The sequence below is a fragment of the Oryctolagus cuniculus genome, chromosome 2, assembly GCF_964237555.1.
Source record: "Oryctolagus cuniculus chromosome 2, mOryCun1.1, whole genome shotgun sequence".
NCBI lineage: Eukaryota > Metazoa > Chordata > Mammalia > Lagomorpha > Leporidae > Oryctolagus > Oryctolagus cuniculus.
Window position 1 is genome coordinate 136,205,872 of NC_091433.1, and position 17,001 is coordinate 136,222,872.

Consider the following 17,001-nt stretch of genomic DNA (forward strand, 5'->3'; position numbering starts at 1 on the left):
AAATTTTAACATACTTCAGTTCTTCTTATCATTTCCATGTTTTCCTTTGACAACTACTTTCACTAACATGGTTTGAATTATCACCCATATGCTACTAAATTTGTGTCTCTGGATCTCTTCTTCAGTCTTTAGACTTGTCTGTCCAACTACCTTCTAAACCGGCCTCATGCAAAGATACTCACTCCACTCAACAAGGTCAAAGCTATAGTCTTCACGTCTCCACCAAATCTTCTATTCATTCTTTTATTCTCCATCCTAGTGAGCATGATACCATCTGTCCATGATAGGAACCCAAGAGCAAACCATGACCTCTTGCTCATCACTTCTCCATCAACGAGTCATCAAGTTTTACCCATTTTTACCTCTAAATAGTTTTTGAATAAAGCTCTCATTTTCCATCTTAGTGATTACTGTACCTTTTAAGGGCCTCCTCCTTGCCAAGCTGTAAAAGATCTCAATTATTCTGGAGTACAAGCTCCATAAGGAGAGCAACAATGTCAGCTTTGCTCATCCTTGCATCTTCAGGCTCAACTGCTGGCCTAGAACTTGGTAGCATTCAGAACACTTTTGCTCAATAAATGAGCTGCTTCCTGCTACTACAGAATACAATCCAAGGTCCTTAGCCTGCCATGGGAAACCCTTCATAATTCCCCCTGAGGACCATTCCTTTCCTTGGTCCTTGTGCTCCAGCAACTCCCAACCACATATGAATTCTTTTGCTCATTTTTGCAGGTTCATGCTCATCCTTCCACTCCATCTGGAATCACCTGCTCTGTCCAGCCTGAACCCAGCCCTGGTTACATCCTTGCTTTTTAAGGCACAGCTCAGATCACCTCCCCCAGAAAGCCTTCCCTCATTAACACAGTCCCCAGGGTGAGTGTGTCTCTACTCCCTTGAGTGCTCAGACCATCTCAGGCATATAGCTATCATTTTACTTTTTCCACTGCTTTGTGGTGACCTGTTATGCTTGACTATAATTCTACACTATTAATATTTTTGAAATCCTGAACCATTTTATTCATCCTTATTTCCTGCAACCTAGGAAAATTTCTATACCACAATAGATAACAAATATATTTTAAATTAGTGAGTATCACAAGGAATACAGAGGAGGGGCCAGCGCTGTGGCGCAGTGGGTTAACACCCTGGCCTGAAGCACCGGCATCCCATATGGTGCCAGTTGGAGACCCAGCTGCTCCACTTCCAATCTGGCTCTCCATTGTGGCCTGGAAAAGCAGTGGAAGATGGCCTAAGGCCTTGGGCCCCTGCACCTGTGTGGGAGACCTGGAGGAAGCTCCTGGCTCCTGGCTTCAGATGGGCGCAGATCCGGCTGTTGTGGCCAATTGGAGAGTGAACCATCAAATAGAAGACTTTCTCTCTCTCTCTCTCTCTCTCTCTCTCTCTCTCTCTGCCTCTCCTCTGTGTAGCTCTGACTTTCAAATAAATAATGATAAATAAATCTTTTTTTTAAAAAAAGGAATACAGAGAGGATCTCTGTATGAGATTGTCACATGATACTGTGATCTCCTATGTTACACATCACAAAATGTCTAAAAAGGACTTGTACAATTTAAAAGCATCTCATGTTTCACAATTTGAAAGCATCTCACATTTCTTGCATCCACACAAACATAAGGCACTATAAAACATATTAATATTCAATGGTACCATAACACACCAAAAAAAAAAAAAAAGAAATTCAAGCAGATTTCATGTCTGAAGCTTGGCTGTGCTGTTTGAGTGGTCTTTGGCAAGTCACAACCTCTCTGAACCTTAATGTCCTACTTGTAAAGGGGGATAAAAATAGTGCCCCACAGATATGACACACGTAAATGGCTAAGCATGCAGCAAGCACAGAATAAATGGCAGCTACTGTAGTTCTTATTGTAACCACACAGGTTGACCTAGTCAACCCTGGAATATCTACATACAGGTGTATTCAGTTTATAGGCCTTCTGAAAAGAATGGTTAACCTGAGCAGGCTTCATGCACAGCTTGGTAAGCCTTGGGCTATCTCCCAGCTGCTGTGTGCTCAGGGAAAGCAAACTGATCTTATTTTCACTTTGGAATAACATGATTTTATAGGTGGTTTGCTCCTCCCAAGACCATCAAGTTTAATTTGATACCTAATATTTATAAATCACTTTACGGTATACTAAGCACACGGATGCATTTCTCAGTTGGTTATTCATCACCTCAGTATGATGCCCAAATCTTATTTTTTAAACTAAAAATAAATTGTGTTTTTTAATTAATAACTTCCTATTGGTCCCATTCAAAAAGGGAGATGATTGACAGCCTGATGACTTGACTCTGGAGAGGTCAGCTAGCAGCTATGTAGAAATCAATGGAATAATTGTGTGCTCAAAATTTGAAGTCAGCCTGCACCTATCAATAGGTGTCTTTCTCTTTTGGAAGGTACATTTACTCTCTTACACCTCCAGGGTCTCTTTAGTAAAGATCCCCAGTGGCCAAAAAGAACTGGCTTGTCTCCAAAAGTCAACAGGTTGGTCCCCCAGGTTAGGAGAATCACAAGTTCACTCCAGGAATGTATCCATGTGCTTGGCACTCTCACATACACACACACTCACATTTCCATATCTGTACATGTCCATCCACACATGTACACATGTACAGCTGCACTCACCCAGTCTATAGCAGATGGGATTACAGAATGTCACCATCCCACATCTAACTAGACCCCATCTCTTAATATTTCCATTCTGAACAGAACTCTAAACAGTTCTCTCAAAATCCTTACAGGCCAAAACTCCAGCAGATATGACCCCTCTCAGTCAGTGATGCCATCTGAAGAGAGGGACCAGGAAACCCATCCACAGTGAGGTGAGGAGGAGACAAAGGGCCCACGTGCCACTGTGAGAAGTGAATACCTATTTACCTGTGTGCACTTGCATGTGGGGAGTGGGAAATATGGAAAATACCTTTCTGTATGTGTATTAGAAGGCTGATATGCTGAAGTTCCTGTTCATCCTCAAGGTAGCCCCCATTAATTCTGTTGATAACAAAACATACCGTATAATCATTGAGCACCTTCCCTGGTGTCTACTGAGTGCCTATACTTTGCCAGAGTCCTAGGTGAAGACTGCTCATCTCAAAACATACTTATTTGAGGCCACATCTACTCAACTTCAAATTCACATAACGCAGGGTAAAAAAAAAATGAAATTCTTTAAATGCATTTTAAAAAGTCCCTGGAAATCATTAAGCAAAATTCACAAGCAAAAACCACAACAAGTTCAGGCAGTCAGTTTTGTTTTGTCTTGCTTTTTTAACACAGGAAAACTGCCCCCTTGCCTTTTAAGCTTTCAGAAGTTTGTAAATGCCAAAAGCATTCACAAATCAATGCTCCAGTGTATATGCATGCTGTAGATTCGGGGGCCACATGTTTGGGGAATGGTCTGCTTGTGAAACAGCATGCTTTACATGGCCATTTCCTGGGAATGTCCGTACAGTGTGCCGTTGGAAGGTGATAGAGCAGACAGACAATTGTTGCTGCCTGAGGCGGTCCTTTGTGGTGGCCCACACTTACCTTCCACAGGGAAGACAAGGTTCTAAAGGGTGACCTCCCTTGTACATGCAACCTCACTTTCTCCACCAGCTCTCCTCCTTTCTATCCTTTCCTTTCCTGCCCTCTCCTCCACTCCCTTAGCTTTGCCAAGGCTGTAGGCCTGCCAGGGTTCTTGTTGAGCCCCTTTTTTAATGATGCTGTGATAAAATGTGCTTATTACTCCTCTTAATAGAGGCCTGAAGGGTAATTTTGGTGACTCAGGGCAGATGGTCAATTAGTGGTAAGACAATGGAAATCCAGCATTCCCTCCAAGGATCCGTGGCTCTCACCAAGACACCACACTTCCTCTTCTCACAGTCCCAGCCCTGCTGCTTTGGCCATTGTGGACTCTTAATCTAGAAACACATCTCAGTGATTAGCCAGTCATTCCTTAGATAAGGCGCACACTATGTTGGTGCCAGCTGGTAGCTTTGCACACAGCATAAGTGCATCTAATTCAGCATCAAATGAAGTAGGTTTCTAAAACCTTAATGGCTAAGCAACTCTGATGTCTTCAAACATACACACGCATGTGCACACACACACACACAACATATACAGTCATACATCTATGACCTCATGTAATAGAGAGGGTAGTTTGTAGAGGCATAGACAGGGTCTGTTAAATTGAGTTCTCTATTTCCCAGTTCTCACATACCACAAATAAAACCTACAAAAATGATAATTTTTCAAACATTGAATCCTCTATCTCTGTGTAATGAGCCATGTAGAGAGGAGGAAAAGAATTTTTGTGCTTTTTTGCCTTTGGTGAAAAGTCTCCAAGGAGTAATTTCATCTTTAAATGAGAAGTTTTCTATCAGGTGATTGTGGAAGTTCCAGGAATTTCTGAACCCTTGATTCAGACACAGAAGGATGCACAGTGCACACATGTGTACTCACTCACACAGAGCAGCAGACACCACACCACATGCATAAGAAGCCAAAGAATGTAGAAAATGAATTGAAATGTTTTTAATTACACTGTGATGGCATTTAAAGCATTGTGGCAGCCAGACACATTTTAAAATCCACTAGCCCTAAAATATCTTGCCCACTCTCCTGCAAGCATCCATGTTTCATTCTCATTTCATCCTCAGGGACTGCCTATGGGGACAGGTGGAGAGGGCAGTAACCTTAGGAAACTGGGACCCTGCACCATGGGACACTTTGCCACTGCTGCTCAAAACTCCACTTCCCCACAGACTGGTATCCATTAGGTCTCAACTCTCATACTCTCCAGACTTTGTTCATCTGCACAACAGAATTAATCCATCCAAGAAATTAAAAATGAACTGACAATGCTAAGCAAAAGTCCACAGATATAAAACAACACCTCAACTATTCCAATATCCCAAAGGCTTTCCTTTTCCCGCACTCACATATTTCACCCAATTTTTGAGAATCAATGGTAATACCATCCCATGGTGACCCCACCATGGTCTAAGAAAATACTGTTGCTTGTACACAATGTACATTAAGATAAATTTTGTTGGAGGAGAATAAAAACAACCAAAGAACAAAGGACAAGACTTGACAACCAGTTTCACCAAAATCTCAAAACTGGAAAGTAATAAAGTGTAGGTATGCAACTGAGAAATTATTCAAATGCACTGAATGTTCAAATTCTGCTAAGCAGTTTGCTGAGGAAGAAAAAAACTCTCATAAAGAAAAGAAAAGGTAAAACCTCATTACACTAGGATCTTGGGAGAAGGTGTGTTTTAATGGCCTTTCCTTTTTCTATACTCTTGTACTGAGGCTGGCATGCTGTTAATAAAGATAAACTCCTATCAATAATGATATTAATGATGCAATGTGTTTTTATTCCTAAATTCATACCTATGAACTGTAGTTCATACACTTACATGTTTGACAAAACAACAAACCAAATCCAACAGATACTACTATATTCCCAAATATTTCTACCTAAGTATTTCAAACCATACTCTTCATTTGTCTGCTGCAAGCTTTCTGCTGAATTTTAGATTATTTTCTATCATTTCTATTTAGCCATGGGAGATGCCAGTATACCTGGGTGTTATAAAAATCCCTTTCATAAGATTGTTTGCTTCCCAATGTTTTACGTTACATTTACAACTTAGTTTCCTTGTTCTGCAGACAAATTAAGATAAAACAAACTCAGAGTGTCTTATATAAAACAACTTAAAACCACAAACTTTCTAAGCAGGCATCCTCGCAGAAAGAACATCCAATAATGCAGAAACATGGTATTCTAAGTCCAAACAGATAAGGCCCTCTAAGCAATTAGACCTCAGCATGAAGCATCTGCACTTAAAAATCTGGAAAAAAGTACTTAGTACAAAGTCAGCACATAACTGTTCTCTGAATTTTACCCTAAGAACAATCTGCAGTGATTCACTGTGCTATCTCAGCAAGACATCTGAGGATCCAGTCTCTTTTTATAATACGATGAAATCAGAATAATAGTGACCCCCTCATAACAAGCATAAAAATGACATTTAAAAAACTCTCATTTTAACATACTCTATAAAACAACACCCTCATCAATTGGTACCCAATTGGTACCCAAGTTTTTTGTCCCAAATCCAATTCACATTGTTGAAGGCTGGATAGAATACAAGTGAGAAGATAAATGTTATTTAGTAAACCTTCACTGGGGTTTACCATCCTAAATGTTTTACACCCATTCTTGTTGAGTTTTTACAGTTTTTACACAATGAAATGGAAATTATAATAAATATATATAAATATATATAAAAATATATAATATATATTATAAATTATAATTACAGTTTTTACACAATGAAATGGAAATTATAATCCCCATTTTACACATTATGGAATGGAGACTCATCAAGGTGAAGTGACTTGCCCTCTTACAGCAAAGTGTAGATTCAAACACAAGTGCTCTGACTGGAAGTTGTGTATGCTTCACTGAGACACTGCTTGCCTAAAGGGTGTAGAACTAAGAGTTACAATCAGAACGCCTAATTGTTCTTACTTAAGGGTTTCTGAGGTTTTCTCTCTTCCACTTCCAAGATTCCAATGTTGATGTGAGAAGAAAAAAATTTCAGTCAAATGTAGTCTTGTTTTATTCTACCTTAAAACATTATACTTTAGGTAAAGGAGTCATGAAAATTTACATTTACCTCTGATTTCCGCTAACAATTAGCAATAGGGTCTTTTCTAATTTCCCTAATTTTTTTAGGAGTACTTCTGGCTTCTTACAGTTTCAATCACATTTTACTTTTCAAGTGTCTGTCATTCCTCAAGGATTTCTGGATCTTCAAGCTGTCTGACAGTGTTATAATATGGAAGTAGAGTGATTATTCCCTTTTGTTCATTATGTCCGTTGGGTAAAATCACCAGAGGCCTTTCTGAAAGTATCTTGAATCTGATTTGAGTTTGTGGTTCCTAGAATGGCCAGGTTCTCTACATTTCAAAGCATTTAACGGCAGGATCAACCATAGGATCTGAAAATTCCTAAAGTAGGACTCTGAGCCACACTGTGCACTTATTAAGGAATTCCAGTCCATCAGAATGCCGTTCCTCAGTCATACCCAAATGATTCTTCTAGAGAGAGTCGCACTGTTTTAATGGCTATAGAGAATGCGGAGAATTAGAAATATACTGCAAGTTAAAAAAGCTCCCTAATTGATTTGTCAATGTTTTATTCTCCTTTTTTTCCATTGGCATATTCTTTACATGCCCTCAATAAATATTAAACACTCCAACAACTCACTATTAGGGTGGCAAGCAAACCTTTAGAATGTCGTAACAGTAGAGTGAAGAACAATATACCTAATTGAAATGGCAGAGTAATTTGGAAAATAAGATTGAGTTGCTGCAAATTCAAGAATAAAAATGTTTATACTCCCTCAAATGCAGATTGTTAGTGGCTTTAAATAATTATTAGAATAAAAAAATTTGAGCATCAACAATATGCTTTGTATGAACAGAGCAAGTACAGTCTCCATGTCTTCATTATTTTGTGCAAGGAAACACAAGATGCAGCAAGTCTGATATTTTCCTTAGTGATTTTGTTATTGAAGAATTTATAACATCCTCAAACATGGTGATGCCAATAGACACACAACGGATGTTAGGACTTTCATAAGCAATATTCCTCAGAAAACCGGAGAATACATTTAGACAGGAAAAGCAAGCTGAAGGAAAGGAAGGGGTTAAATTGTTCTACTACTCAATAGTTTTTTTTCTCACCCATATTAATTTATTACCAAGATCAATTAAAAATATAAAATTCCTGATTTTGTTAGAAACTGGAGCAAGAAAACTGATAATTAAGACAAAAATGGCAAATTGTATTTGTATCTGGAACTACGAAATATAAACACATGATGACTCTATAAGAGGTGATAAGAGAGTAATCCTTAATACCCACTCAGGGCTATCTGCCTTTTGGTAGAGATGCCTCCCCTATCTCACAAAGATAAATTCCATACAGTCTGCAGAGTTATAGTATAATTCCCATAAATAATGCATACAATAGAATGTAAATAAATAATACATTTATCTGAACTGTTCAAGAGTGAAGGGCAGGGTGGATACTACACGACTAAGTCTCTTATGAATGAACAATTTCAAATGAAAGTGTATTCAATGGCAAGTTATCATAAAATCCCTATACCAAAACATTCTGGAGAGGGTTTTAAAACAAGTTCAGATCTGGCAGACACTTCTAAGTAAATGTTCCAACTAAACCCAAAGTACCCAATTTAATTTACTGCTGAAGTTTCTGTTCTGATTGTAACATCGTTGCTAATAGCATCTTACCCATTTCTTGCTTTTTAAAATTCTCTCTATATATTACTACCTTTTGCCATCAATGAAATTAGTGAAATGCACTGTTTTTTTTCTTTGCTGTGATAATATTTCAGTAAATAGAAAGGAAGTTCACACATTAAAAAAAAATCCAAAATGAACCATATGCTCTAATTAGTTTGCTAAGACTTTATATTGTAAAACTCATTCCCCACTGCCCCAAAGTGTCTCCCTTTTGAAGGCCTGTGGACAAACACTCCACTTCTTGTAAATAGTGTAAGTATGTCTTTAGACCTCAGACACTATACATGATGTAGTTTAAAATTAAGTTTTCAAATCACTAAGGAATAATCTCTGAATACAGAAAACAATATAGGTCACAGTTAATTATAGCTTGTCTATCAAATTAAGTTAATGTTTGAAAACACATCCAAATAGTTATGGAGACATTAAGAGGAGGTTTATTGACAAAGAAATTCTTATTCATTCAGCTTCTAGTATTTTTAAAAGAAGAGAAATAGCCTTTTACAAGTTGGGATGAGATAAGAAAACTCTGGGTTTACATCAAATTGCTCTTTTCATTGTACTTTTGACAGCTGTGTCAATTTCATTATAAACTTCATTTTCCAGAGTTTCATAATAGTCATAAACACACTTCACTTTAAAGAGTTTCTAAGGAACATAACGTGAATGCAAATTCAGAGTAAAATGCAAATTGCAAAGGTCTGGGAGCAAAGATGGACCATCAGTTAAGAACACAGTCACCAAAAAACAAACACGGAGACCTTGAGAGGAAGCACACAAAGGGGTTGATATGAATCTTTATTGTCAGTGTTCACAGCCCTAGGGGTGGCAAATAAGAATGACAGTTTTCAGTTGTTCACCTAATTGTAAAGCACAGGTTGGCAATATTTGATAACTTTGGTCTCTATTTGTGTCTGTTCTAAGGTGAGCAACATTTTTCATCTTCTCAGGGAAATACATCCACATACAGATACCAACCCACCGCTTCTCTAACAGGGAGAGGCCTAGCAAAATAGCTCAAATTCAAATCTCAGGCATGCAAGTTTCAGCAAATAGTGGGAAAGAGGTGATCAGGAAAGGAAAACACTATAATCCTGTATTTCTAAATAATAATCAACAGACCAGATATTTATAGCTAATGAATAATATAGGTACACTTCCTAGAGAATCAGCTTAAGACCCCAAAAAGCTTTGCCAAATTCATATAATCCTGCAATCTGTCATATTAAACTGAGATACAATGAAGATGTTCTTGTACCACATATACTACACAGACAAACTCATCTGTTTGAATTTTTCAAAATTGATTTTATACACGCAAGGTTCATTCACAGATTTCACAAATAATAAATGTGCTACCATGTCGTAAAGTAAGAAAAATCTATAGAAATAGGAATCCATGAGTAACAATAATTAATCCCATGATAGCTTCTGTTGTCAGTCATTGATATTAGAATGTTATCAGATATTAACATTAGATTAATTCTGCTATCACTAAAAAGTTATTTATTTACCAATATTCGCTAAACAAATCAAAATAATGTAAGTTTAAATCCATTGTACAATTTAAGACCTTACATTATGTCAAAATGAAAAAATAGCATGACTGTAATATTTCACTTAAACTTATTAAACTCATAAAAGGTTGTGGCCATTTGTAAAGTATTACTTAGTAAACTAATTAAGAATAACAGCAGCATTTCCTTTCTGTGGAAGAATATGATTTCATTTAAGTTTTTTAAAGAGCCATAACATTACATACTCAAGGAGTTTTTTTGGTAACCTCAAAGTATAAATCCTATTAATTATAAATGGAGTCATGAAGCATCAAGGGAAGAATCAATTGTAGAACTGTATTTTTGAGAATTATAAATAGGGCAAAATTTATTTTCACAATTTATTTATTGTCCATTAGTTTATGCCATACACAGTGGCGTATATGTCATGGCAAAGCCATAACATGGTTATTTTATATCTTGGCAGTTAGTGACTTGTTTCTGGCTTTAATTTGTATTTGACTGTATATATTCATAACACCAGTAAATAACAGGTGTCTAATACAATAAATAAATAATCCTTTTTTCACCAGAGAACAAACTCTTTAAGGTATGTCTTAATCAATTTTAGGAATTCTGAACCCAGAAGTCAAGAAACAGAAAATAATTTTGAAAGATTTGTACTCTTATATTTTCCTTTAACATGAACATATTTTCTAGATTAAGAAATGCTATTTGGAAAAAGAGTGTTCAGAGAGAGTCTAGTAAAGTGTTGCCAATTGCTTTAATTCGGCACACTTGAATGCATTAAATTGATTGAAATTGCATTCTAGTGACAAATATTTAAATGAATATATTCTCGCTTATTTCACACAGCATTCTTGATACTGTTTATTAAAATGTCAAATTTGTAAGTGTGGGAAATCCAACAATTGCCAGATATAGGTATATTTCCTAGAGAAGCTATTGAAATCTCCAACAGCTTTTCCAAATTCCTATGATCCTGAAATCATTCCATGTTAAATGAAGGATACCATCAAGATGTTCTTTTACCTTTTATAACACAAAAACATATTCATCTGCTTGAGTTTTTCTAAATCAATTTTATATAGACCAAGTTCATTCACAGATTTAAGGATAGTAAAATATCCAAACTTTTACCGGATCTCTAAAGTCAAACTTTGGAATTATTATAAAAACTTTAGTGGAGAGGCTGTATGTTGTGTGTTTTAGACCCTAAGTTTTTAAGAAGGTATTACAATCTGATGTTTTTTGATGAGTAAGAACAGCAAATCAAAGTAATTTACAGCAGCAATATTTTCTTGGAATTTTGGAAACTTACAATCCTAACATCTGTACAACTGTGTACATGTCTTCCATTTTTGTTTATTCATTTGTAAAAAATTATTTCTTATAAGTTTGATTCAATCTTTAAATATTAGATTTTTCACACTCAGGAGAAATGGCAAAAATTTTTGTGTTAGTTATAGCATAAATTCAACCACTACTTTGACACCAATGGGACAGATATCATAATTTTTAAAAAGGCCATATAAAATGCTACCATTGCAAACATTTAAGACTGTAGCAAAAATGACAGAGAGTGGTATCAGCTTATTATCCCTCAACTATTTCCCTGACAATGGAGTCAAATCATGGTGAATTATAGACCTCCTTACAGGAAGTCTTATTTCATGTTCAGTTTTTGATCATTTCCCTGCTACTTCCTATAAGAACTTGGCTGTATGAATGCCTTTAAAAGTTTCTGTGTACATATTGGACTATATGGGATGATTAAATGACCACTTATTAAAACTTTAGCATTTCACATTTATTTACATTTTACTAGAAAATACTGTTGTTGCAATGGAAAGCATAACATATACTGAGAATATTTTATTTGAATTCACGTTGACAGTATTTTCACTTATGTCAAGTGCCTTAACATAATTTTCTATGTATTCTTCATAGTTTCTCCAACTTCAGCTGGGAGGGAAGGTAAGCTAGTTTTATAACAGTGAGCCCCCTGGTAATAGTTTAAGATATCTGCTTGGCCTTAGGAAATATAAGTTTCTACCACGGGACCACAAATGGGCTGTTTTGTAAGCGTATGGAAGTTTACTGCAAAATTTTGCTTCCATAATCTTTTGGATTATGGCAAACATTTTAAAATTTAAACATATGAATGTTTGAAAACAATGATTTAAAAATTGTATATTTTCAAAGTTGGACAATTACAAGTAACTGTTTTGAAAGTAGGGCCCACATTTTCATCCTTTTCATCTTCCTCCTTTTCTTCTTCCTCTGCTATTTAAGATTCTGCATGTTTCCTAATACAAACCTGTAAGTCAAGACCAGTAGCTAGAGTACCTACAACTATTGTATATATTTTTGAATGGTGAGCAATAGAGTGATTCTGGTGGGAGAGGAATTGCTATTTGAGTGATCTATTGCCACAGAGCTAGTTAAATCACTGAGCAATAGTGACTGTTATGGGGCTTTACTTTGTACCGAGTAGCATTAGTATCATTGCTTTCCATTAACCATAGAACTCATACTAGGGAGGGAGAGAGGTTGAGAGAGAGGGAGGGAAAGAGAGAAGAAATTTTGTAGTATTAGCATTTAGATCCTGAGATAACAATGTAACAATGTAATTGATCTCAACCTATCTGCATAGATCTTGTGCTTTTTTCCTCATTGTTTTTCTAAAGTGTTGAGTGCCTCTATTAATAATCAATACTCTGCTATTATGAAATTCACACATAAATACACTAAAGCCAATCAGAAAGCAACAATAGAAGCATATGTGGTAAACAACTAACTTTTAACTCAAGGGGCACTAAGCAATAAAGGGTCTCGGGTGAACATCCCAATTAGCCAGCGTGGTGACAAGCAGTCAACACCTTATTATTTAATCATTAAAGAGAATCTTGTCATAATTTCCTCTTGATATGTATCAAGAAAGGAATTCAGAATATACCACATGACCCACAAGAATAATCAAAAAAGTTAGAGGATGGGAGGACCTCATCCCAGGGCCTGATTCCAGGATGAAGGCACCACGTAAGGCCCTAAGAAGCATTCACGTTTCAAGGAAGGTGTATCTGAATGCAAGTATTTAGAAACAAGCCACTTGGTTTCCTGCCTCCCACTGTGGGTGTCCAGTTTTCTTAAGTGATGAAAATGAAGCTCACAAGTCTAAGCAACTATCTGCTACCCCATTCGCTTTTTTTTTTTTTTCTAAAGCAACAGCTCCAACCCATGAAAGGACCTTAGCTATGCCCACTGTCCTCATAGGCCGACCCTTACCACGACACCTTCCCCAAGCTCAAAATTGCCCTGGACATACTCTCACACCATTTTGAACAGAGGAGACTTTTGCCATCAAGTCCTACTTCAGTCTTAAGAATCATAACCTAACCATGCGTTGGAAACAACATTCCAAACTTCTGAAATGAAACCGCCAGCGCCAGGGTTCCCAGGCCCACGGTGGCCCAGGTCCGCCCCAGCTCCCTGAGGCCTCTCCCGCCCTGCGGCCTGGGTCACACAGCCCCAGCGGCTGCTCCCCAGCCCCCAGGAGCCCGCCAGCACTTGGCATTTTAACCTGCCTGGCTTCCTGGTTCCATCTTACTTCTCCCCAGGCGCCAGGCACAAATCTGGATTAACACGCAACAGGGCGCCCTGTGCAGCTCGCCAGGCCTTGCCCGGGAGCTGTTAAATGCAGATTCAGACGGGACCCCCTGGGGAGCCGCTGCGGAACACAAGCTGTAACCCTAGGGACTGTTTCTCTGCCTCCTGCTGCTGGCGGGCAGAACCAGGGCGGTCGCGGATGGCCCAGCACCGACCCAGCTGATCTCGCCTTGCTGCGGGCAGGCGTGGCCACCCCGGGAGGCGGGCTTGGGGGCCCGGAGACCTTCGCTCCCCTCTCCACTATCCCCCTGTGGCGCCTGGCCGTGGATAAGAGATAGATTCCCGGAGTGGGGAGCAACAGACAACCCCGGGAAGGAAGGCGACGGCTCCCTCCCGGGTCCTGGCATTTTGGGTGACCGGACTCTTCTCCGCCTAGCCCCTCTCCGCCTCCTCAGTTCCACCCTGGCCCCCCACCCTACCCCCCGCCATTCACACGCCCCGCCTCCCCTCTCTCCCCAACTCCTTTCCGCCGCCAAACCTGCCCTCCCCTTCTCTCAACACTACACAGCCTGGTCACCATCTCGGGCCGCTCCAGGGTCACAAGCCCTCCCTTGAGCCCTGCGGAGACCAGGCAGCCCCTCGCGCCCCCAAGTCCCTGGCCGTCGGGAGCGGCTGTGCAGAGCCAGGAGCTCAGCGGTCGAGAGAGGGCGCCCAGGAGGCCCGCGCCCGCCTGAGATGCCTCTCCGGCCCTGGGACCTCCAGGCGGCGTCTGAGACAGGGCGAGAGGGGGTTGGCGGCTGGGGGAGAACGGGATTACAGCTTGCACTAGCGTCTTAATCTGATAAGATAACAACAACAACAACAACAACAACACTACAAGGCCAAGTGAATTTCCTCCGATTGAGCCCTCCGGGAACTCGACTGGTATCAAAGTGGTCGATCCCAGGTCTCGGCGCGGGTGGCAGCCTTCGCGCCCTCGGAGGAAACAAAGTAAAATAAAATAAACCACGCCGCCAGTAGGCCCTAGAGACAGAGGGGTTAATGAGCTAACGAGGCCCAGCGCTCGCACTACACCTGGAGCGTCCAGCCCCCGAGAGCACCTTCTGCCCAGGCTCGGACTGGCTGGGCTGCATTCACAGACAGGTGGGGAGGCCGAGCTTTCGGGGGGCTTAGCGCCCGCCGACGCAGCCCAGCAAGCTCCAGTAGGGGGGAACAGGCACCCACCAGACGGCCCGGTGCCTCCTCCCTCACCCCTCGCTTCCCCGGGGCTGGGGAGGCCACCTGCGTCCAAGGCCCAGGACCCCGTGCGCTCCTCTCTCTCCGCCGCCCCCTCAACCCGGCCCAGACACAGTCGCTCCTGGCTCCTGGGACCCGGACAATTAGAAAACACAATCCTGGGTGTGCTTTCTGAGACCTGGGTGAGCCGAGGTCACACGAAGGCGCCCAAGCGCCTTGGCCAACAGCGCCACGAGCCTAGCCAAAGCTGCGAAGCCCACTCTCAAACGGCGGGACAAGATGAAGACTCTCCTCTTATAGGTAGGAGAGGAACACAGAGGGGCAGCTTGTACCCGACACAATTGCATGCCAATCTTTGCACACCTCAGGATAAGATACTTGGGTAAAGAAAGTTTATGGAAAGAGTAAGGGAAGAACTTAATAATGTTGTATGTATTTCGTATCTCCTCCCTCCCCTCCGCCAAAAAAAAAAAAAAAACACATAACTTTGGTCCTTTATCTTTTACCTTAATAAAATAATGATTCGTTGAGAAAATGGGGTATAAATCTTCATTTTGGAAGCAATTAAAGTGTTGATTTCATTCATGCCCCTAAGCGATTCTTGTAATTTGCTCAAATAGCTTTATGTACCCGGCACTCCGGAGCTCTCAGAATCCCATTTTCTAGTTCGGCTTGTTGGATTACAATTTTTGTTCAACAGCAGGACGCGAGGGATGCTCGGCGGAATCTGCATTTAGCAGCTCCTGGGCAAGGACCCGTGGGCTTGAGCCGGCGCGAGGCCCTGCAGCCTGTGGGGCCGGGGTCGGGGGCTGCCTGCTGCTTTCCCACCTCCGCCCGGCCGCCCCCGGGTTGCACAGGCTGCGGGGTCCTGTGCACTCGTCTACACTGTCCAAAGTTTCCAGCGAGGACCCCGCGTGTTGGCGCTTTGAAAGCTCTGCCGGGCCGCACTCCTCCTAGGCAAAGGAGGAATTTAGCCTGGGTCGCGAGGGGTTGCCCGGAACATGCACCCTGGGAATTTTCTTGAAGGGAGTGATGTTAAGAGAAGAGAAACCTTAAGAGGATCCCACGAGCGAGTGTCAGCTACAGTGTGCACCGAACAGCTGCCAGCCAACAGTGATCATGGAAGAGCTTGCATAGAACTGGCTGGCCTTTGGCTTAACAAAGACAGCCTGATCTCTTCCCCCAAGACGGGGACTCACGTGCCAAGACGGAAAGAGAAACCACTCGGGGGTCTTTACTTCTACGAGGTGGGAGGGGGCCCGAGGAGGCCGGCTACCCTAACCTCCAGCCTCCTAGGCACCATTCACAACAGGGCTGTCCTGGGCTCTGTCTCATTTCACTCACTCACCCCTCACGTTTTCACTTTCATTGCATTTTTGCAACTCCTTTGGACCAATCCTGAGACGCAGGGACGGCAGAAACAGAGACATGGGGGGAGAGAGAGAGAGAAACTGGGAGCAAATGGTGATGTTGGGGTGACAGGAAGAGAACTGACCCCAGCTACTCCGAATACAAGTCGTCCCCTCTGAGCAACGCGGCGGAAGACAGGGCCTGCAGGGAAGACGCTAGAGGAGGGGGCGCAGCCCGCGAAGGCCGGCAGTTGAGAGCCAAGGCGACGGCGCAAGGTCCCCCACCCTCCACACTGAGGAGCCGCCGGGGTGCCCCCGACGCCGAGACTTCCACAAAGCTGCCACCCCAGAGGGCCCAGAGCACGTACCAGCTGGAGGATGAGTGGGAAAAGAGGAGGAGAAGAGTCCATATTTATCTGTTTTTGTAACCTCGGCCTGGTCTTATTTTTTCTATTAAGTACAATAAAACGGGCTAGTTTGCTGCGAACACCGCACAAAGCAATGCTCAGTGAGGTCTAGCAGCGCTCGGCCGAGGAAAACTGACAAGACAGGCTAATGAAGCGTACAGACAGGGAGAAAATAGCCAGCATTTGCTAGATTTCAAACCCTCGCTGTCCCTCTTAGACCACCTATCTTGGATTTATTCCTAATAAAATAAGAAATAAGCAGACCCTACACTTTTCTTTTCTTCCAGATAGAAGGGGTGGTGGTGGGGGGGGACCACTCCGGAACAAAGCCCTACAATCAGAGGCGGTCAGTGGCAGTTAACACTCCCATTATTACAGAGGGTAAATAAAATAAAGACAAAAATTAAAAGCGACAAGAAACAGGTCAAGTTTGCAGGCAAAGCTTTTAGAAGCTCATCTCTCCAGGTCGAATCCCAGAGCCAGCCTTAATGAAGCAATAATAGCCACATTATTCAAAGATTTTCATTTCG

The 17,001-nt window shown here is 41.3% G+C and overlaps 1 protein-coding gene across 8 annotated transcripts in view; it reads right to left on the minus strand.

Moving 5' to 3' along the window:
• Positions 1-17,001, minus strand: part of MEIS1 (Meis homeobox 1) — a 141,260-nt gene that overhangs the window by 113,902 nt on the left and 10,357 nt on the right. The window lies entirely within an intron of this gene.